The sequence below is a fragment of the Micromys minutus genome, assembly GCF_963924665.1.
Source record: "Micromys minutus genome assembly, chromosome: 1".
NCBI lineage: Eukaryota > Metazoa > Chordata > Mammalia > Rodentia > Muridae > Micromys > Micromys minutus.
Genome location: NC_137969.1, coordinates 132980908 through 133004979, shown reverse-complemented (window position 1 = coordinate 133004979; position 24072 = coordinate 132980908).

Below are 24072 nucleotides of genomic sequence, written 5' to 3'. Positions count from 1 at the left end.
AAGAACTCATGAAGTTAAACATAGAATTCTCAACTGAGGAATATCAAATGACTGAGAAGTACCTAAAGATATGTTCCACATCTTTAGTCATCAGGAAAATGCAAATAGAAACATCCCTGAGATTCCACCTCACACCAATCAAACGACAAAGATCAAAAACTCAGGTGACAACAGATGCCAGCAGAATGTAAAGAAAGAGGAACACTCCTCTATTGTTGGTGGGATTGTAAGCTGGAACTAACAGTCTGGAAATCTGTCTGGCATTTTCTCAGAAAATTTAACATAATACTACCTGAGAACCTGGCTATACCACACCTGAGCATATATCCAAAAGATGCTCCAACATATAGTAAGGACACATGCTCAACAGTGTTTATATAGCTGCCTTATTTATCATAGCCAGAATCTGGAAAGAACCCAGATGTCCTTCAACAGAGGAATAGATACAGAAAATGTGTTACATTTATACAATAGAATACTACTCAGCTGTTAAAAGCAGTGACTTCATGAAATTCTTAGGCATATGGATAGAACAAGAAAATACCATCTTGAGTGAGGTAACCCAGACATAAAGAACACACATGGTATGCACTCACTGATAACTGGATATAATCCCCAAACCACAGAACACTTATTACATAATTCATAGACCACATGAATCTCAGGAAGAAAAAAAGGCCAAAATGTGGATGTTTCAGTTCTTCTTAGAAGGGGGATCAAATACTAATGGGAGAAAATACAGGGACAAAAATTAGAACAGAGATTGAAAAGGGCCCACGCAGAGACTGCCCCACCTTGGGATCCATCCCATATGCAGCCACCAAACACAGTCTCTATTGCTAATGTCAAGAAGTGCTTGCTGACAGGAAATTCATATGGATGTTTCCTGAGAGGCTTTTCCAAAGCTTTATTGATACACACCAAGATGCTTACATCTAACCATCAGACTGAACACAAGGACCCCAATTGAGGACTTAGAGAAAACAGCTGAAAGAGTTTGCAACCTCATAGGAAGAACAACAATACTAACCAAACAGACCTCCAAGAGCTCCCAGAAACTAAACCACCAACCAAAACCTACACATGAGGAGACTCATGGCTCTAGCTGCATATGTAGCAGAGGATGGAATTATCTGGCATCAATGGGAGAAGAAGCCCTTTGTCCTGTGATGGCTTGTTTCCCAAGTTTAAGGGAATGCCAGGGTGGTGAGATGGGAGTGGGTGGATGGGAGGGGGAGCAACCTCATAAAAATGGGGGAGGGTATGAAAGAGTGGGAAAACCAGGAAAAGGGATAACATTTAGAATGTAAATATATAAATACGCAATTTAAAAAAAAAAACATATGTAAAACAACTAAAAAAAAAAAAAAACAAAAACCTATTCTCCATAGGAAAGAATTAATTTTTCATTTGTGAGTGATTTTCCATTGCAGACAGTTTATGGGTTGTGGGGGCATGTGGCCATGTCTCATCTCAGTGCTGGGACCCTGTCTGGCACAGACCATCCAGGCCCTGTGCATGCATGCTGACACTGCGTTGTGAGTCCATTTGAGCAATTGTCCTGCTGTTTTATAAGGTTTCTTTTCCTTGACCCACAACTACTCTTGAGGAAAGAGCCATGCCCAGCAATAGATTGACAACACAAAACCTATCAAAGGCTTCTTCTAAGGTTCTTTGGTTCATAATCTTGTGTTAGGAGATTGTAGGAAAACACTAAGGTGCTGAGGTGGGAGAGGGTGGTTGGGAGAGAAAGCACCTTCATGGAGGCAATGGGAGGGGAAGGAGGAATGGGATTGGGGGAAAGGGGTAACATTTGAACTGTACATGCAGAGACAATTCGATAAAAAGGAGGGAAAATATATTTTTAAAAAAGAAATTATTTATCTTGCATACCTTTTCAAATTTATTAGGATTTCTTATTTTCAGATTTCATGGTATTCCTGCGGGTGTGAACTTATATATCCCTGTGTCTATATGAGCATCTTGTGCTTTCTTTATGTTTTTGTTTCTTTTAATTTCCTTGTTTGTTTTATTCCTATTCAAGTCTGTTTATTTTTCTTTTGCTTTATTTTAATTAATATCTCTTAGATGAATGTTTGTTTTCCAAGGAGAGAGGGAGAGAGAGGGAGAGAGAGATAGAGAGGGGGAAGAGAGAGAGAGAGATAGAGAGAGAGAGAGAGAGAGAGAGAGAGAGAGAGATAGAGAGATAGAGAGAGATTCATCACAGGAAGAGAGACAGAGGTGAGCTATGAACAGTAGGGAGGAATAACCACAATAGGAATATATTATATAAAAATATATTTCAACAAAAGAAAACATTTGTTATATAAGAAAGATATATTAGCATTTGCAATGATATCTGAACTACTTGTATACATATGTCCCTGTGCACCATTTACAGGGTGTGTTGCTATTCGGACATATGAAAGGTGTCCACAGTACTTCATGCCTGAACTTTGCATTCTTGTTCTATTGGACTGAAACAATGAGCTTTATCAGAATGTCATGATCAATATTTTCAAACAAACAATGAAATAATTCTGAAATATTACTCTACCTGGATCTATGTTTATTTTTGAGAGAGGACCTGATATCCTCACACCATATTATTACTGTGGGTATTACTATGTAAATGTTGCAGTAATAGGAAAGGATAGACTATCTTCATAGCTTTGAGTATTCAACTGTTAATCATATGAAACATGACAAGATTTCCATCACTATGCAAATCTCATGTTCGGCTCCTGCACTTAAAAGTAAACTAAAATGGTGTCTGTGTTTCAAGATTATTGTTTGGTTGTCATAACTGTAACAAGGACACCTTATTGTTTAGCCAGTGAAAGACTGTGCATTTTACCTGTTACCTAATATCTGTAATACATGATCATCTGATTTCTTTCTCGGAAGCTTCTAGGTTTATGGAAGGAAATGAGAACCTTAAATAGCTTCATTGTGTCATAGGTTTGATTCAGGATTGCCAGCTACCTCTAATCTATAGGATTGTGAGCCTTAAGGACATGAGGCATTCACAATGAAAAGTACCTTGAGTGACTATCCCTGGCTAACCACACAAAAGAGACCTGTACAACCTCTGAAGACTTAACCTCAATCAAAAGAAATTGTTTCTCTTCCTTCTGTATAACTAATGCTCATTTTTTTCTTTGCAGTAAAAACCCTGGCAGCTTGGCTACACTAGGAAAAATGGGCCTCTTTCAAGGGAAGGAACAGCTCTAAGGATGAAAGATCCTGTAAGCATCCTGAAAATGACAAATGAATAAGAACCAGTTTTGTTTCTGAACAACTCAGACTTTCCCGAGAGTCATTAATTTTATGTACAACAAAAGTTAGATGCTGCTGGAGTTCTTTCCTGTCGCTGCCAGCCCATGGATGTGTGTAGCCCAAGACAGCCAGGATCATGGCTTTCAAAGACAAAAGAAATGTGCATATTCTCAATTTCCCAGGTATTTTGTCTTATCTCCATCTTCCACAATTTATTATTAAAGTCCTGCTAGTCAATATTGGTTTCTTTCTGCCTCTGTATTTTTATATTCCAAGCCTTCTTTAAAACCCTTCTCAAATATTAGCTTCTTTGTGATTCCTGGGAGAAAAAGTCATCTCTATTATCACCAAGACCTCCTCACATTTTTTTTGGTTGGCTCTTATGCCATTTATTACTCTCACTCCTAAACTTCAATAACAGATCCATGTACTCTTCTCTCCTGCTCGGGCTGTGCTGTTTGCCAGCAAGAGTTACATAGGGCTCAAGGGTGGCCTGATGGGAATACATGTCTAGCTTTTCTACAACTGTGGACAAGCTCCTCAAATTCTCTTCAGGTCAGTTGTTCAGAAAAGTAGAGATAAATATCAAAGGAAGGTTGTACATTTTAATCAATCTTTTAATATTGAGAGCCAAATATAAATAACCATAATGAAATATAAAGTTGACACAGTATGAAAGTCACAGTGTAAAAATCTTAAGAATAGCAATAAAATATTTTATGACGTTTATGTCCAGGAACTCATAAAGTGTGCTTCTTATACACCTTGTTTTTTTGTCCCTCGTTTTTTTAATTAGTACTCTGTATTTACATTTGATATATTATCCCTCCCCCATCTGCCCTGCTCCTATCCTCCTTCCCATCCATTTGCCTTCACAAAGGATCCCCTCCTGATCCTCCTCTCTACCCCATTGCCTTGGCATTCCCCTACATTGGGAAAACATGCTCTCTCTGGACCAAAGGCCTCTTGTCACATTGATGCCAGACACTGTTATCTTCTGCTATATATGCAACTGGAGCCATAGGTCTCTCAGTGTGTGCACAAAGGTTGGTGTTTAGTCCATGGGAGTGTTGGAGGGTTTGGTTGGTTGATAATGTTGTCCTTACTATGGGGGAACTCTGGCTTGGATGCTGGGGTGGCGTTGGGGAATAAAGAAGTTGAAGGGGGTTGCTGACATACATATTCACTTAGACCTATAATAGACAGAACTATTTTGTGACTGTAGCTTATTACAACCAGTAGGGATTATATAAGTAACCTATGCCTAAATGACTTTAAACAAGCATTTACTAATGCTCATGGGTATTTGAGTAAATTGAATGATTGATTTTGGAATCTTCACCAGGTACATTCATATTATTCTTTCAATTCTGTGTGAGTCCATAAGCATGCTATAGGTGGGATCACGTATATATGGGGATCAGCAGATATGTGCCTAATCTAGTATAGAAATGTTGGAAGATGTACATGTGATCCACATGTCTCATGGTTTAGCACAAGATTTGGATGAAATGCTAGAAAGCAAGTCTAAGTAACAGAGTGCCAGATTCAAAATAGAAGTGTCTTTTCTACATCCTTACAAACAACTGCTTATAAATATTATGCTGATAGGTTTGTAAACACTTCTTTGCCATCTGTATGTATAAATATCCTTATCTGGGCAGTACTGTGGCATGATACAATTGCTGTGGTATAGCAAAAGGCCTTATTGTTCTTGTGTACTCTCTTGGAGTCTTATAATATCAGGTTAAAAACAAAAAAACTTCTGTACAGTCTACTATAGGATAAACCACAAGCTATTAGCTGAGAAGTCTTAAACATCACAGCTTCCAAATCAAATGAGTTCATCTCCATAAAATAGTTTGAGCCAAACCAGCACAGAACCACTGAATAAACAATCTGAAGGAAATCAACGTCCTGTGTCATAGACTATGAATTAATAGAAGGCACTAGGTTTTGAAAAGGTTTATCTGTCAAATATATCAATTGTCCATTGACAATAGAAATACTTATTAGCTACTATGTTTGGAATACCTCATTGATGGAACATACAACTCGAGTGTTTCTAAGATAAGTAAATAAGAATAAATGCACCAAAAGAGTAAGAAGAGATTAACAAAACCAGCCATGGAATCAGTCTACTGGGATGCATTTAATAATAAAGAAACTAATAAAAAAGAAGCTATAGTAAAACACTCTTCTCTGTGATCCCTAAGGAAATTAACCCATTTATTCACTGTTCTTGGCTTTGTTTTTTTTTTTTTGTTGTTGTTGTTGTTGTTGTTTTGTTTTTTGTTTTGTTTTTCTCAGTTAAAAAAAATCACAAATATTTTCTCAGAATCCCTGGCCAAAACTCTATATTCATTCCCAGATCATTAGAGTTCTGTCTTCCTGCACTTCCAAGAGTTTTATAAACTAATCACTCTTCACACCATTCTTCATACAGAATAAAAGACATGGGTATTTCAACTCTTTTTCTAATTGTTTCTGTATCTCTCTACCCTGATAAATCCAAGAACAAAGTATTCATTCATCTTTGTGTTCCCTTACTTTGTATCACATTGACATTAGAGATGTATTTCTTCTTTGATATTATTTCTATACTGACTGAAGGATAAACAGATTAATCACTGGTTATCCTAATTATATCTAAACAGCTATAAGTATCATCGGATATATCTCACATGTAGCTCAGTGATCTTTGAGTTAATATCTCAAGAAAATATCATTGTTAACATATTTTGCAATTGATTTGTGAGAAAATAAACAATCGTACTGAATTCTGTCTTGGATTAAAATGGAAAAAATCATACTTATGCCGCTCTGTTGGTGAGGTTTCATGGGTATAGTTTTTGACATGTCTAGGACAAATAGTTTTACATTAAACTCCATGATCCAATGGTTCTTATAATTTTTCAGCCATCTTCCCCAATGATTCCTGAGCTTTATGTACACGAGTTATGTGGCAGATTTATCATTTTAACACGCACATGCACATGCACATGCACACCACATTTAATAAAAATTAATGAAAAGAGGTCTATGAATCTGAAAAAGAACAAAGAGAGAGATACATAGGAAAGTATGGAGGAAGAAAGGGGAATATGAAAATGATGTAGTTATAATAATCGCAAAATAGAACTACATAACAAGAATAAAGAATCAATGATTTGTAAATATGTAAAAGTCTGAGGTTTTATCTCTTACTCTACCATTCATCATAATTCATACTTCTTTTGAAGCATAAAGAAATAGAGAAAAGAAACATAAAGTCACAAGTCTAGTGTATTTTTAATTGAATCTGTGATGGTTTGATTAATAGCAAATTTTATGTCAAATAGGTCCTGGATTACCCAAAAATCATTTAGCTATAGATATGTCAAAGATTTTATCTCTTAGACTTAAAAGTAAGACGAAATTTTATCACCATTTTGGATGCTGTTTATATAGTCAGTTAGAGGCATGAGTGAAATAAAAAGATGATTGAGGATAAATTTTCTACCTTGTAGAGGAATTTTCATCCAACAACATGGCTGCTCTGGCAAGAGACACACCAAAAAATCTTCTAGGTTTATGTTATCTGGCTGAAATGCAGATACATCCCTCATATTACAGAGTGATCTGGCTGGAATTCAGACATGCTATTGTTAATCCCCAATAATAAAAGTGAGACTAGTTTAGAGAAGGAAGCAGCCATGTCTGAAGTGATATCTAATTGAGGGGCAGAAAAAGTGACAAATCAGAGAAAGACTTGACAAAATGAGTAAGAAATAAAATATCCCCGACTTTTAGGAGAACAATCCTGAAAAAGAGGTAACTTAAAAGAGCAGAACAGATGTGGGAGGGAGACAGAGACAGAGACAGAGAGAGAGAGACAGGGACAGTGAGAAGAGGCAGATTTACTGTGATAGTTTTATGATTAAGCCACAAGCTATACACAAATGAAGACAGTATGAATCAGATAAGAAGAAGCCTGAGGTTTAGAACAGATTGGCAGAGTTAGTTTGATACCAAGCAGAATGATTCTTGAGAAGAATACCAAGAGAATTTGAGAGAAAACAGTTGGAATCATTCATCTTAGAGAGAAATTTGAGTGAGAAAAAGTGAATTGCACCAGGCAGAGTTTGGAAAGTTTTACAAAGTGTGAGCTTATCTGTAGTATGATTCCATGGAGACAATTACATGAAGTAAGTAAAAGTTACTTTTACAGTACCCGAGGGAGTGAACCAGGGTATCTTCTTTCTCCTGATTCTGAACTCAGAGACATGAGCTTTAAGATCTTGCTTTCTAGGTCTGGATTTTCTAAACCAATCGTTACAGTAAATATAAACACAAACATCGTCCATAAACTCTGTTTCTTTGTAGAATCATAAGTCACACCATGTCTTTCCACCCAGTGACATAAAAAAAAAAAACAAACAAACAAAAAAAAAAAACTAATGAGCTAGTCAAACACGCCATGATGATCTCTCTTGCCAATAAGATTAAAGTGACCATGCTTTAACATTAAAATTTAACTTTTGGGTTTTCTGAAACATATCACTAATGAAAAACATATAAAAAACTCAATATGTAAAACAAACAACATTGTTACTTTAGAAGATTAAAATGCAATTTATATTTTCTCATGTGCATTAGAAAGGTTTTAACAAGTGATTAAAATTAACATGCATCCTTTAATTCAGATGATTGCCACAGTACTCAGCAAAGGCATTTTTATCATTTTTGAGTGTTCATTTCGTGTTAATAAAAGGGACTGTAACAATACCCCCATTTGATCTCAGAACAATTGCTGGTTTCCTTTTTATTATAAGAAAAAATAAAAATTAGAAAACCTAGGGAGTTGGAACTAATAATGTCTCCCCTCTTTTATCTTTTTACAACTGATAACATTTGTGAAGATAATTTATGTGAGTTATTCTGCATATGTACAACAAAATGGCCCCCAAACCAGAAGGTCCCAAGCAAGCTTCTAAAGGAGGAATGAAGCCAATAGTCTCACCCAGCTTTATGTCCTATGAACCCAAAGAATAACCATGGTGGTACAATAACCCTAAGGATGCATTGCTGGCACTTGTATCTAGATAGTAAACATTAGCTCTCTAATTTGATTTAAACCTATTCAAATAAGAGGGAAAACACACCTAATTCTAGTAATATAGCCAACTAGACTGTGCTATTGAAGAAGAACCTATAACCACCACTTTAATAAACAATAAAACCCCTAACTATAATCTAAATATCTCTCATTATAGACACTGATAAGCAGTCTTTACTTTTTATCAATGAGAATTCTCTTTGTACAGATGGAGACCACTATGTAGATGCATAATGAAAAGTTTGGAATCTAGACTCAATGGATTCATCTACAAAATACCCCCAAACTCATGGAATGTTATAGAATATAGGAAGGAAAATGGTTAAAGCCTGGGGATCAGGCTCCTCTGCTATGATATTGTGTCTCCTAAGAATCTCAGAATCTTTACTCATGAAGTCTGACCAATGAAAATATGTGCTGAATAAGACAGCGATATAGAAATGCCCATGCGGCCTAAACCCTACACAAAACTACACCATAACCCCAGCAATATGCTACACATTTGGCTCTATGAATTTTAACCAATGCACAGGAGCACCATTATAACCTTTTACAAAGTTGGTTCACTACTCTAATAATTGTCTTGCCATCATCACCATTAACAGGGTTGCCCAACAAGATTACACTGCCCATCGGTCAACAAAGGGTGCAGAAATAAACCACTCCTGAGACAGTTTCAGGAAACAGCATCTGCTTGATTGCACATGAGCATCTGCTTTTTATAGTGGAAGCCTAATGATGTCCTACTGTGATTGCTCACCACAATACCCTCCATTGAAGAGTGAGTACTCACACCACCAGGATCTACATGAGGAAAAATATTTATTTAAAAAGAACACTTGAAAAATGCCCACACATCAGCAAGCCAGCTGCAGGTTTTTCACCTCACTTCAGAATACTGACTTCTGAGAATAAAGAGGAACATAGCATGCCATGATTATTCTACGAAGTGCAGGTAGGCTGACTGCCAGGTTCGGCCTGCATTTTCTTCTATTCCAATGTTTACTCTATGTACCCTTTCTTCCCACCACCTTGGTAATCAGGATTTGGGAGTTGTTCATGTTATTTAATTATCCTTTTCCTAGAATGTTATGTTACTGAAAATTATACAGTTTGTCAGAATAGTTTCTTTGACTTACAGAAATATATTTCAAATCTTGCTTATCTTTTCATGGCTCATAGTTTAATGGCTTATTTCTTTATCTTATTTTTAAATGTCATGGTATAGTCTGGGTATGCTGTACTTTACACACACACACACACACACACACACACACACACACACCAAAACACAAAAAACCCTCATACACAAACACACACTGAAAATAGATTGTATCCTCTCACCAACAGATTTATTTGCTGCTGAAATATTAATGCCTTTTAACCCAGAATGTCACACTTGAAGATGAAACTTTTAAAGAGATATGTTAAAATGATGTCATCACAATGGACTCTATTCCTATATAATTGATGGCTAAAGAAATTAGAATACATACATTAACAGAATCCAGATGCTCCAAAGACAGATTTTTAAAAAAGAGGAAACTTATTAGCACACCAGCTTATCAGATCCCTCAGACACTGAGCCACCAGCAAGGCAGCATATACCAGCTGATATGAGGCCCCCTACACATACACAGCAGGGGACTACCAGGTTTGGATCCAGTCATAGAGGATGAATCTAACCATAAAGAGACTTGAGGGCCCAGGGAGTGGGGAGGTCTGGTGGGGTGGGTATGGAGGTGGTGGGTAAGATGGATGAGCAGGGAACAAGATATGGGATGTGGAACAGTCAGAGGGTGAACTGGGAGGGGGAAAAAGTCTGGACTGTAAAAAAAGATTAAAAAAATAAATAAAAATTTAAAAGAAAAAACACCAAGGAAACAATAAAAATTATGTAATAAAGAATATTTCCCATTTTCTATAGCTGAAGTTTGAGCATCTGTCAAAAAAAGTACACAGAAGATGGTGTACTAGTGATTCCCTTTATCTTCATAAGCCCTTTTGGATCAGTGAAATTGGACCTTATTGTTGTTGAATCCTAAGACATAGAAAAGAATCTGTGGCTAAACACAAGGTAAGAGAGGCCCCAGTAACAGGGAATTTCATCACATACAAATGTCTTGTTGCAAACTAACAAAACAATTACAGATTTGATGGTTGGGGGAAAACTGAGGAAAAAATATTGACCAGTGAACATAGTATGCAGATGTAGGCTCAGGATTTCTGTTTGGTGCCTTGCATTTCATAGGATATAAATATGAGAATAATTTCCCTGGGCTGAGATTACATTAAACATTTTTTAATATGTAAAACCCTCCACACACCAAAAAAAAAAAAAAAAAAAAAAAATAAGTATTGATCATACAGAAAGAGAAAACACAACAGCTAAATCAAGAGAGCCACAGGACTGTGGGGATGGTTTGATGAGAAAGGGGTCCTGAAATCATTAGTCGTTGAGGTGAAATCCCCAGAAACTTTGTAAGAGCAAGGCATAGTTGAAGATATCTTAGTGGTCCTATAACAAGACAGGAAACTGAGACTGGTGAATTCCTATAAGCTCACAACAAAATGTGCATGTCATATTCATGTTATATACACAAACACATACACAGAAAAAGGTAACAAGAATAAAGAACAGAAACCTAAAAATGTTTAACAAATGTTTGTCTGTTACAATATTAATTCATTTAAAATAGGAAAAGCTTTAACGATTAAGTTTTTATACCTAGAATAAAACTATTGATTGAAACAAATGTTTATGGCTTAAAGGTTATTAAGAAGGTGATGTGATAAGGGTCAGAGAGACAAGGCATTGATTTATAACACTTTCGACTAAGTTTATGCTTCATCTCTTAATGGGTAGCCTGATAGAAACTCTGATTGGAAAGAGGAACAGAGACACAGAGAGGGTGACTATCTTAATATATATTATTAGACTAACACAAATTGATTATACACTAGCTCATTGCCACAAAGAAAAATCTATAGCTACTAATGGGTTTTGCTCTCAGGTTGAAAGTCACAGAGACTATTATATTTCTGTCCGTTAATATTAATTAATTTATCTTTAGTGACCACTTGGGGAAATAAAAAACCACAGATCTGAAAGGGTCTCATAAATTTCAACTATTATGTATTTAAAGAAAATAAAGAAGACATTTATGTTAAGGGTATGTTTTTCTATATGACATCTTAAGAAACATCTAGGAAATATACTCTACTGTATCTGTATAATTCCTAAAATTTATCTATGACCTTGAGTTGATTTTTAAGAAAAACCCTTATTGATCATCTGTATTCATCCCTTTTTGATGAGGAGATGTGCTCAACTTTTTATGGGTTAAAAATATTTTTGTGATTTGTTCTGATTAGGAATATATTATTCAACCACATATAGAATAAGAAAAGTTTGTGCTTGTAAAAAATAATGACATGTTTTAATGGACTAAACCAAACTTTTCTACCAAGCAATGTTTCAATTGCAAATGGAACCAATCTGAAGATAGGTAACTTTGTCTACAAATAAGGGAACTTGGCATATGTCTTAAATAAAGATGAAGTTTTTATTTAATCACCATTTAAATGTATAACAGGTTATAAGCGCATCAGTCTCTAAAGTAAAATGTTTACACAGATCTAAGCTTGGAAAACTGCAGGCTCTGGCTGTGTCTTTTTATCTGTGATCTTTATCACACAACTTTAGCAATTGCTTCTAAGAGGGTAGTGAACACAACCCCCCTCATTACAATCATGCATTGATTTGCCCACAGAGATACTAAGAGACATAACGCTATGAAAGGCTAAAATGGGTCTAGACATTGGGCTTATTTCCATACACGCTTTTAGCTATCATCTTGAAAGGGTGTGATTGGAGTAACATAACAAATGAGGAAAACAAATACAATGACAACAGCTATTATTCCCAAGTTTTCACATATGAGTAATGCATTTACTTAGGACCAAGCTTAAATCCAGGGTCTCTGAGTACTTCTGGAAGAACTCGAGAAGTGTTCAATGGTGTCTTTAGCTAAATAAAAGGACCCATAGCATGCCAAACTTGGGTTTTTTTGACAGCAACCTAATTTCTAGATTGTTATATATATTGTAATTAATCCCAGAGGTAGGCAAGTGTTCTAAACAGCAGAGAAGTGATTTTAAGTATGCACATGCAATGGACTTAATTCACAGGAAACCTATAGTTTTGAAGACAATACTGTTTTAAAAACAGGAAACATTAAAATACATAGAAAAGAATAAAACAAAAGCAAAACTAAATAGTCATGGTTAGAAAGTAGGAGAGACATGGTCTCATTTGGCTTTGCATTCTCCACGTACAAAACCAAACCTAAGTTAATAAGTCATTCCAGAAAAGGAATATTTGGCAACCATTTTATAACATTTTCAGAATTATTAATCCCTAATGGCTGACTGCCTCCTATTTTCCTTGTTCAAACATTGAAAGAGCTTATTCTTTTCTTGAGTCAGTGACATAAAAACAATATTTACTATTTTCTTAGATTTTCAGTTCTGAATTTGGACTGAAAAAGGTGACCATGTTTCCCTTCATACCATCTTCTCTGGAAGCTCGAGAGTTTCTAGAGAACTTGAAATTGGGGGGTTGATGGATTGTTTGCTAAGATATCCGAAGTCATTTAAAAAATATTCCTTGGATAGAGTAGTTAGCATGGCTCTGTAATGCCTTGGCTGGGTTTCATCAGAACAACTACAGATAGATATTTAAAAGATCCTAATTCAACTATGTTCACACTGAGTACCACCCATATTAACACCACATGCCCAACATAGCCATAAAGGAGATACAAAATGCATGGAGAAAAGGTGATCTGCCCCAGGGAATTCCTACCAACTTATCTAATAGCCTATAATCTAATAATAGAAGCAAGCCAAAAAATTAGTGTGACTACCAGTCACTATCTCATTTTAAAACGATTTACTGCTTAAGGACCTCAAGACTGTGTTCATTATTATAAGAACCTGTAAAAATAAATAAATAAACCAATATTCACATATTACTCACTAAATAACATTTCATGTAAAAAATAATACTGTCTCCTTGAACTGACCTGGCCATTGCATTCATGAAATAACACATTTATGTTATCACTTGCTGTGATCATTTGAAAATGGCTGCCCAGGGAGGGGGACTATTAGGAAGTATGGCCTTGTTAGACGAAGTATTTCATTGTGGGAGTGCACTTTAAGACCCTCATCCTAGCTGCCTGGAAGCCAATCTGCTCCTGTTCGCCATTAGAAAAAGATGCAGAACTCTCAGCTCCTCCTGTGCCATGCCTGACTGAAAGTTGCCATCTTCCTGCCTTGATGAGAGTGGACTGAACTTTTGAAACTATAAGCCAGCCCCAATTAGATGTTGTCCTTTTTGAGAGTTGCCTTGGTCATGGTTAAAGAGTCACAGCAATAAAGCCAAACTAAGACAACCTGCACAAGACCTCTATAAAGTAAATCAATAAACAAGATGATTACTGCTATCAGGTTATACAAAGTTATACCCAGTTCATTAGATTTCCTCAACATATAACTCCTACCATTATATTAGTGATGTACATCAAGGGTTACCTAAACTTTTCCCTTTAAATATGCTGCCTTTACACTGCATTCACTGAGCACCTGTTTGAAAGGAGCTTCAAGTTTCTACTCTAAGTGGACTACTTATATATGCACATATCACACACAGAGAAACACAAACACATACACACACACACAAACACACCACACACACACACACACACACACACACACACACACACACACACACCGTCTAATAAGCCACAGAAATTTAAGCAACATATGTATGAAACTGCCATTTGTACTGCTAAGTAGAGACACCCAACACATTATCAGAAGAGTGCAGTTAATGTTAACTGAAATGCCAGTGGGATTTATACATCTGTCTGCAAAATCAAATTTGCATCTTTAAGATTTTGCTGCTGGAATGCCCTTTCTGACAACAAGAGAGGATGTGGGAAACATGAAAACTAGAGAGAGAAATGGGAAGAAGAGTGGGAAAAATTAAATAAGGTCAAAATATAACACTATGGATATGAAAAACATCATAGACAAGAAGCACATTTTTGATAACTAAAATAAAGTCTAATTATAAGAAAATAGGCCAATGAATCACTCTTTGATAAAGGGATCTATATAAATAAAACTGATTGCTAAATTACTTGTTATACATGGTGTCGATTTTATATGTAAGTTTAGCTGTGTAAGTCTCTAAAGTGCCTAAGTATATGTTAATAATTCATAATGATCCAATATTGTTCCTTATAATAAATACATCATAGAAGCCAAATTAGTGCTCTCTGCAGTATCAGAAAATTTTGAATGAGGGGAAAAATCATTTCACGGGTGTTTATTCTTTTATACAAAGGATTAATGGAATAAATTTACCAATTTATTTAATGCAGGCACATTATTTCTTGTTCAAAAAACATCCAGCCATTTCAAACATCTTCAATGAAATGAGGCATAAGAAGTGAGTAAACTATGATATTACTCATAGACCATCTGAAGTGTTTATTAGGCCATGCTAATATCATGCTTAAAATTTACATATACCACTGAGACCAAAACATTTCTGTTAATATTAAACACTGACAATTATTTAAAATCTCTATAATCGCGTTAAAGAAGCAGTATCTGGCTCATTTAGGTTTGAGTGGAGTCTGAATTGGGTGTAAAAAAAATAGTGTCTCTCATTAATAACTTGTGGAAAAACCTTGAATTCTGTTAGCTCTGTTCCTTAGTTTTCTCATGTGTGAATTGTATGTAGCTGTGACGTGATTGTCATGAAGGTTAAATGAGTGACCACAGCATTAAATGCGTCATGCAGATGACCAGGCTTTCCTGCGAAGATGGTAAATACTGGGTATTAGAAGCAATGATATTCACCGAAATGTGTCTTACTGGGGTAGCAATTAGTAACAGGGCCATTGGTTTTGTTATTGGCCTATCTTTAGCAACCGTTTTTCTGAGGCTGGGGACCAAGGAGTAGTGTCATCTTTTCTCACCAGAGTACCATAAATCAATATCAAATCGCAAAAAAAGGAAGTGTCTAAGTTCTGACACCTCACTGTAGGGCTATTGACAGGTCACTCAAATCTCTCAGTGCATAAAGGTCCAAGTTAGTAACTTCAGGCATCCTTCCCCAAAACAAAATGGTCAAACTGCTTACAGCAACACTAATAAGAGAAATATGATTGTGAAATCGAAGTGCCATCTTTTCTTTCCAGGACTCCATTTTTCTCATACAAAATGTTTTCTAATGACTGGTCCATGTAAAGTGTCCTCAAGTTAGTGAAAAACAGAACCAGAACTCCAGTTTCTGAAACTTATCATTTTGTGAAAAGCCAAGCAACAGAAATCATTCGTACTGGACTCACATGTGCTTCCACTCTCCTCAGAGACTTATATTAGTTATTCATATTGGTCATAATCAAATACCTGACAGAAACAAAGGGGACAAGTTTTATTCATTCAAACATCCAGAGGCTTCTGTCCATCATAGGAAAGGGTGTGGCAGAAGAAAACACTCAATCACAATTTCTAGGAAGCAGAGAGCAAGAAGGAGATACTAGACCATTTACAACCTTCAAAGGAACATAGCAGTGGACTTCTTCCAGTTCAACTCAAGTTCAAAATCTACAGAACCTCCCAAAACAAAACCAAGCAGCACCCTTGAAGGGTTTTTCCTATCGAAACCACACATTAACATTTCAGTTTCTTTTTTTTTTTAAACGACTTTATTTTGCAAAACAAAGATAAATGTAAAGATTTTAAACATTTTTTGCTTAAAATTATACATTTTGTCAGTACTGCTTTTTCAGACATTAAAATAAATTTTACATAAAACCATGTGAATATGTTTTTTAGTCAGTACTTAATTTTTTTCAAGGGCTTGACAGTATGCATTGAAAACGTACTAGTTGCAATAAGCGTAAAGTACATGCAAAACAAAACGCAACATGGGAATAGTCAAAGTCTTCTTGTTTTGTGAATATATGTATATTTTTTGTTTTCTTTATTTCTTGGACTTCATACAGTCTGTGAGTTGTTTCTGGGGGAGTGCAAGCCTCTGGGGTTAGCATCCCACTATCAGTGACTGCATATTATGTCTGTTCTTTTGTGACTGGGTTATCTCACTCAGGATGATCTTCTCTAGATGCAGCCATTTTCTTAAGAATTTGGTTAAGTCATTGTTTCTGGTGGCTGAGTAGTATTCCATTGCGTATATGTACCACATTTCAGTTTCTTAATCTATTATTAAATAATGATCAAATATCCTTGATAAGACTGTTTTGGATAAATAAGGCGTGGCATATAACTCACTATTTTCTTATTATAAAGATATTTAATCTCAAAACAATTTATGTTATTTATTATGATTTTATTATTTTATATCATTTCATGAAGCCAGAAATTTTCCCTATGGCATTCCATTACATGCAAATTATGTTCCTCCTATCCTCCTCCTCTTCTTTTTCTTATCAGAGAAATTTGAATTCAAGTGTATACATAAAAGTCAGCAATATCATAGAATAGTCAGAAACCTATAGAACATGTTTAAGTGACAACCTGAAAATCAATAATATATATGTTCTTCAAGATGCATTTGATAGTGATGTGTGCAGTTTCCTTTGGCTTCTGCAGAGCTTCCTGTCCACATTCTCCCACTCTTTGTTTATATCCTTGCGTAGACCTGGCCATCCCAGGGCATTCTTAGGTATTTTTGGTCAGGTTGTCAAGCTAACAAATCTATGTTCATGCTCAGTGTAATCAGATAAGCAATGTAAGCACAAGGTCTCTTGTGAACAAATACTGAGTGTTCCAACAGCAGTGACTGATGCAAGGACCTGTTTATAAAATCTATGCTCCCTTTATGACTATAGATAAAAGAATTTCTCCATAACATTTCTGTCCGAGGGCTAACCAGACAGCCATCAAGTGATACCTTAGCCCCCAAATCTATTGCAGAACTTTACTAAATATAATATCATCCATGTGTATTCATAACATTTCCATAGGGTTCATTATATGTGTTTTGTTTTTATCTGAATGAGCGGTTTGTTTTCATTGTTCTCCTTTGAGTAAAACCACATGGCTGATGTTATTTAAGGTCTAATGTCCCTCAGCAGACTAGTATATGATGTCATAAATGGCTCCAACAGTCATCAAAGTCTCAGCTCCAACCGAGCATTTAATCATCTGTAAAAACAAGTTATGGGCTCATATACTTCCCCACTATGAACATTATTTCTCTTCTGTGACAAGGTAAAAAATATTCCTTAGGAACAAATTAAACAGCATCATCAAAAGTATAATAATAAAATATTTGATGCTCATACAAATTTGAGTTATATACTTCTGCTGGATTCTTTAAAAATGCACGAACTGTTTAACACATCTGTGCAGAAACATCAAGATAGAATTCACTATAAGTGCCAAGTATTATTAATGATGTTATTCTGTGTGCTTCATTTAGAGTCACCAGCTAGATGAAGAATAGCACAAGGCAATGTACAATGGGAGAAAGAAGACACATTCATCCCAGACATATTTGCTTTTCCTCTGAGAAAAGGTATATTGTGATTTCTGCAATTTTATTGGCCCAGGTGTTTTACTTTGTACTTAGGATGAATTAAAATATACAGAAACTTTTCATAATGAATTGTGCTGTACTTGTATATAAAAGAAAATATCATTGATACACCATAGACAAAGGAAACATGTTTTATAATTGAAAATAGAAGTAATATTATTTCTCAGCTAATTTTTATTTTCAAAAATGTATACACATTTTAATGTCATTATCCACACACAAACACATGCGTGCACACACACACACACACACACTTAATATTTTTACATATTCTCTCTAATATCAGTCAAAATTAGGTTATTATAGGGAAAAGTTTTCTACCTCACATCAGATTTGGAACCAATGTGTGCATTTATTTGCACTGTAGCTTATGCAAACCTCTCAGTATAAAACAATAAAACAAAAAATCAAAATCAGGTATTTATTGTACTGAGATAATGATTATCACTCTCCCCTTCAATATTTTCTAAGTGAATTACCAGCAATTTTTAAACAAATAAAATGTAAGTCATCTTCAATTTCTACAGGACTTCACTGCATTGTTTCATTGTCAAATTGAGCATGAAGGTAAAACATTTTATCGCTATTCCAAAGCATTGAGCTCCTAAATCAAAAACAAAGGGTTGCAATTTACACACCTTAGAATGGCAAAGATTCATCTGTGAAGCCAATTGGATGGAGAAATTTTCTGGTACTTTTAGATTCACATCAACTCTCTGCTTTCTCTTCTTTTCTAATTCTATTTCATTGTTTGTCTTTGGGAGTGAACTATGAAGTACGCTTTTGTTTATTGACAGAAATGGAACTGAAGAATATTCTCATAGAAGATTTATGATAGAGAGCCAATTAAATCTGGATTGCAGAGACTAAATTAGTTTTGGATTTGTCTTATTGTTAAATCATTGACAAGTGTGATTCATCATAATAATTTGTCAGAGAAATCAAAGGAGATCATAGCCCTCACCAAAGGCAAATCTGTATCCCAATCAATCATGATTATATAGTGGCCAAGGGATAGATGAGCAAAAATTTTAGGGTAAGTAAACAGTAATAATCAGATGTATATATCAAGTAGAGGATCTGGAATTGCTGATAGTTATTCCAACTCATTTATATCAAAAAGACTAAATATTGGGTTTTGAAATGTATTTGGATCTGCTGAAGATTTCATCCTAAAATGTATGAACAAAAGTCTTGTTAAGCGATTAGTTAAATGCTACAATAATAACCGCTATTTAAATGATTTGGTAAAGTGTTATTAGTCTTATATAATCATTAAAAAGTGCCAGGTGAACTTTACAACCATTTCAAACCTAAAAATGTTGCCCCCAGACATGAATTACCATGAGATAGAAAGAGAATATGCAGGGCTTGAGAGAAACTAGTGCTATTTTGGGGGTTTCCCTATACAGTCTGCTCAGTAGAGTTAATAGAGACAAATTAAATATTTCTCACACTTCAGACCAATATCACTTATGAACACTGATGCAAAAATATTCAACTAAATCCTTGTAAACCGAATCCAAAAACACATCAAAACAATCATTTACCATGATCAAGTAGGCTTCATCACTGGGATGCAGAAATGGTTTAATATAGGAAAATCTATCAATGCAATCCACCATTTAAACAAACACAAAGAAGAAACCAAATGGTCATCTCACTAGATGCTGAGAAAGCATTTGACAAAATTCAACACCCCTTCATGTTAAAAGTCCTGGAAAGAACAGGAATCCAAGGCCCATACTTAAACATAATAAAAGCAATATACAGCAAACCAACAGCCAATATCAAACATAACAGTGGGAAACTTGAAGCAATGCCACTAAAATCAGGGACTCGACAAGGCTGCCCAGTCTCCCCCTACCTATTCAACGTAGTACTGGAAGTCCTGGCCAGAGCAATTAGACAGCAAAAGGAAATCAAAGGGATAAAAATTGGAAAGGAAGAAGTAAAACATTACTGTTTGCAGATGACATGATAGTGTATGTAAGTGACCCCAAAAATTCTACCAGAGGACATCTACAGCTGATAAACAAGTTCAGCAAAGTGGCTGGATATAAAATTAACTCAAACAAATCAGTAGCCTTCCTCTACTCAAAGGACAAACGTGTGGAGAAAGAAACTAGGGAAAAGCTATCCTTCGCAATAGTCACAAACAATGTGAAATACATTGGTATGACTCTAACTAAGCAAGTGAAGGACCTGTATGACAAAAACTTCAAACCTATAAAGAAGGAAATTGAGGAAGATCTTAAAAAATGGAAAGATCTCCCATGCTCATGGATTGGAAGGACCAACACTGTAAAAATGACCATTTTACCAAGAGCAATCTACAGATTCAGTTCAATCCCCATCAAAATTCCAACCCAACTCTTCATAGAGTTGAAACGAGCAATGTGCAATTTCATCTGGAATAGCAAAAGACCTAGAATAGTGAAATCCATCCTCAACAACAAGAAAACATCTGCAGAAATCACTATCCCTGACCTTAAGCTATATTATAAGGCAATTGTGCTAAAAAACTGCATGGTACTGGTACAGAGGTAGGTACATGGATCGATGAAATAGAATAGAAGATCCGGAAATGAGTCCTCACATATATGGTCACCTGATTTTTGACAAAGGAGCTCTAAACATTCAATGGAAAAAGGACATACTCTTCCACAAATGGTGTTGGTTCAACTGGCACTCAGCATGCAGAAGAATGAAAATAGACCCTTTCTTATCTCCTTGTACTTAGCTCAAGTGCAAGAGTATCAAAGATCTCCACATTAAATCAAGTACACTGAAACTATTAGAAGAGAAAGTAGGGAAAACCTTACAACACAGGTTTAGGCACAGGAGAAAATTTCCTGAACAGGACACCAATGGTTTGTGCTCTAAAGTCAAATATTTACAAATGGGACTTAATGAGATTGCAAAGTTTCTTTAAGGCTAAGGACACTGTCAAGAAAACAAAATGGCAGCCGAAGAAGTAGGAAAAGATGTTTACCAACCCCACATTTGATAGAAGACTAATATCCAAGGTATACAAAGAACTCAAGAAGCTAGACACCAGAGAATCAAACAACCCTATTAAAAACTGGGTACAGAGCTAAATAAAAAGTTCTCAATTGAGGAATATAGAATGGCTGAGAAGCATCCAAGGAAGTGTTCGACATATTTTTTCTTTCATTTGTTGGATTTTTAAAATACTTTTACATTTTTATTTAAAATCTTTTTTCTATGTAAAATATCTCCCCCAAGAATATATTTTAATTTCACGTGTGTGGTGTGTGCATGCATGTGTTTATATACATATATTATTAAATTAAAATAAAAGTAATAAGATAATTTAAAAAGATAAATCCCTGACACTGCATTATGAGACAACGAACCTTTGCCATTGAGTTTTTTTCTGTTGGCCATTTAATTGCTGGGCATGCAGCCTACGCTTAGTAGTAGCTGTTTCCCCAGTGAGACTCCCTAAAAGGAAACTAAATATTATTTGCAAGTGTTCCTCAGCTAGAGATTACTTCCATGTTAGAAAAGGGATAATGAGTTCCCTTCTTTGTTTAGCTCTAATACTCCACTTAGTGCAGGCTCTGTGCATGCTGCCTAGGAGTGTTACTATAATGAGGAATCATGTTCATTACTGTTTTCTTGGTTGTCTACAGTCTCTTTTGGCTCTTAGACTCAGTCTTACTCACCAGCGGGGAAACCAGAATCTAGGTAATGGATTCGATGGGGGATATCTCTTTTAGGGCTTAGCTGTTCCAAGGTCTCTGACTCTCTGTAGAATGTCTAGCTGTGGAGCTCTATAGTCATTCCTATTTGTTTTAAGAGGAAGCTTCCCTGATGATGACTGAGTAAGAAACTGGTGCTTGAGTATCACATAATACTATTACAAGTACCATTACTGCTATTTTTGTTTAGTAGAAAAGTAGTATTGAGTTTTATCTGTGTTATTTTGTCAGGTTCTGGATATCTCAGAGTGTGGTCAAGTGTGGGGTCTGTGGTGGTTTGAATAGGAATGACCCTTATAGATTCATGTATTTGAATAGTAGGTTCATAGGCAGTGGCCTTATTAGTAAGTTTGACTTCATTAGAGTAGGTGTGGCCTTGTTGCAGGAAATGTGTCACTACAGAGGTTGGCTTTGAGGTTTGATATATGTCTAAGCTATGCTAGTATGACACAATTTTCTGATGCCTCCAGATTAAGATGTAGATGAATATAAGGATCCTCCTTCTCCAGCACCATGTCTGTCTACACATTGCCATGTTCCCTGTTTAATGGACTAAACCCCTGAAACTTAAGGTAGGCCAAATTTAAAAAGGAATAAAGCCTAACAAAAACAACTTGCATATCAAGGAGTGAGCCTTAAGACAAACAGATTACTGATTTGTTCCTCCCACAAGCTTTAGTACATAATTGCACTATTCTAGGAATGCAAAGATGCTTCAACCTATGAAAATTTATCAACATAAACCACTATATAAACAAACTCAAAAAAAAAAATACCACATGATTATCTCATTAGATGCTGAGAAAGCATTTGACAAAATTTAATACCCCTTGATGTTAAAAGTCTTGGAAAAATCAGAAATTTAAGGCCCATACTTAGAAATGGTAAAAGCAATATGCAACAAACCAGTAGCCAACAACAAACTAAATGGTGAGAAACTTGAAGCAATCCCACTAAAGTCATTGTCTAGACAAGGCTGCCCACTCTCTCGCTACCTATGCAATATAGTATTGAAGTCCTAGCCAGAGTAATCAGACAACAAAAGGAGGTAAAGGGGATACAAATTGGAAAGGAAGAAGTCAAAATATCACTATTTGCAGATGACATTATAGTATACTTAAGTGACCACAAAAATTCCACCGGAGAACATCTACAGCTAATAAACAACTTGAGCAAATTGGTTGGGTATAAAATTAACTCAAACAAATAAGCTGCCTTCCTCTACTCAAATAATATACAGGCTGAAAAAGAAATTACAGAATCAACACCCTTCACAATACTCTCAAAGAATATAAAATACCTTGAAGTGACCCTAACCAAGAAAATGATGAATCTGTATGACAAGAACATCAAGTCTCTGAAGAAGGAAATTAAAGAAGAACTCAGAAGATGGAAAGATCTCCCATGTTCATAGATTGGAAGGATCAATACAGTAAAAATGACTATTTTCCCTAAAGCAATCTACAGGCTCAATGCATCCCCATCAAAATACCAACTCAATTCTTAATGGAGTAAAAAGAAACAATTTGCCAATTCATTTGGAATAATAAAAAACCCAGGATAGCAAAAACTTTTCTCAACAATAAAAAAAAAAAAGAAACTTTTGGGAGAATCACCATTCCTTACCTCAAGCTGTATTACAGATCAATTGTGATAAACACCGTATAGTATTGGTACAGAGACAGGCAGGTAGATCAATAGAATAGAATCAAAGACACAGAAATGAGCCCTCATACTTGTTCTTTGACAAAGGAGCTAAAAACATTCAATGAAAAATGGACAGCCTCTTCAACAGATGGTGCTGGTTCAATTGGCAGTCAGCATGCAGAAGAATGGAAAGCCAAATTGATCCTTTCTTTTCTCCTTGTACAAAGCTCAAGTGAAAGTGGATCAAAGACCTCCACATAAAACCAGGAACTCTGAATCTAATAGAATAGAAAGTGGGGAAGAACTTAGAACACACAGGAACAGGGAAAATTTTTCTGAACAGAATACCAATAGCTTATGTTGTAAGATCAAGAATCCACAAATGGGACCTCATGAAATTGCAAAGCTTCTGTAAGGCAAAGGACACATTCTAAAGGAAAAAATAACAACCAACAGATTGCGAAAAGATCATCACCCATCCTACATCTGAGAAAAAGCTGGTAAGACAGAATGCCTAAGATCAAAAACTCAGTTGACCGCAGATGCTGGCAAGGATGTAGAGAAAGAGAAACACTCCTCCACTGTTCGTGGGGTTGTAAGTTGGTACAACCACTCTAGAAATCACTCTGGAGGTTCCTCAAAAAATTTGACACAGTACTACCTGAGTATCCAGATAT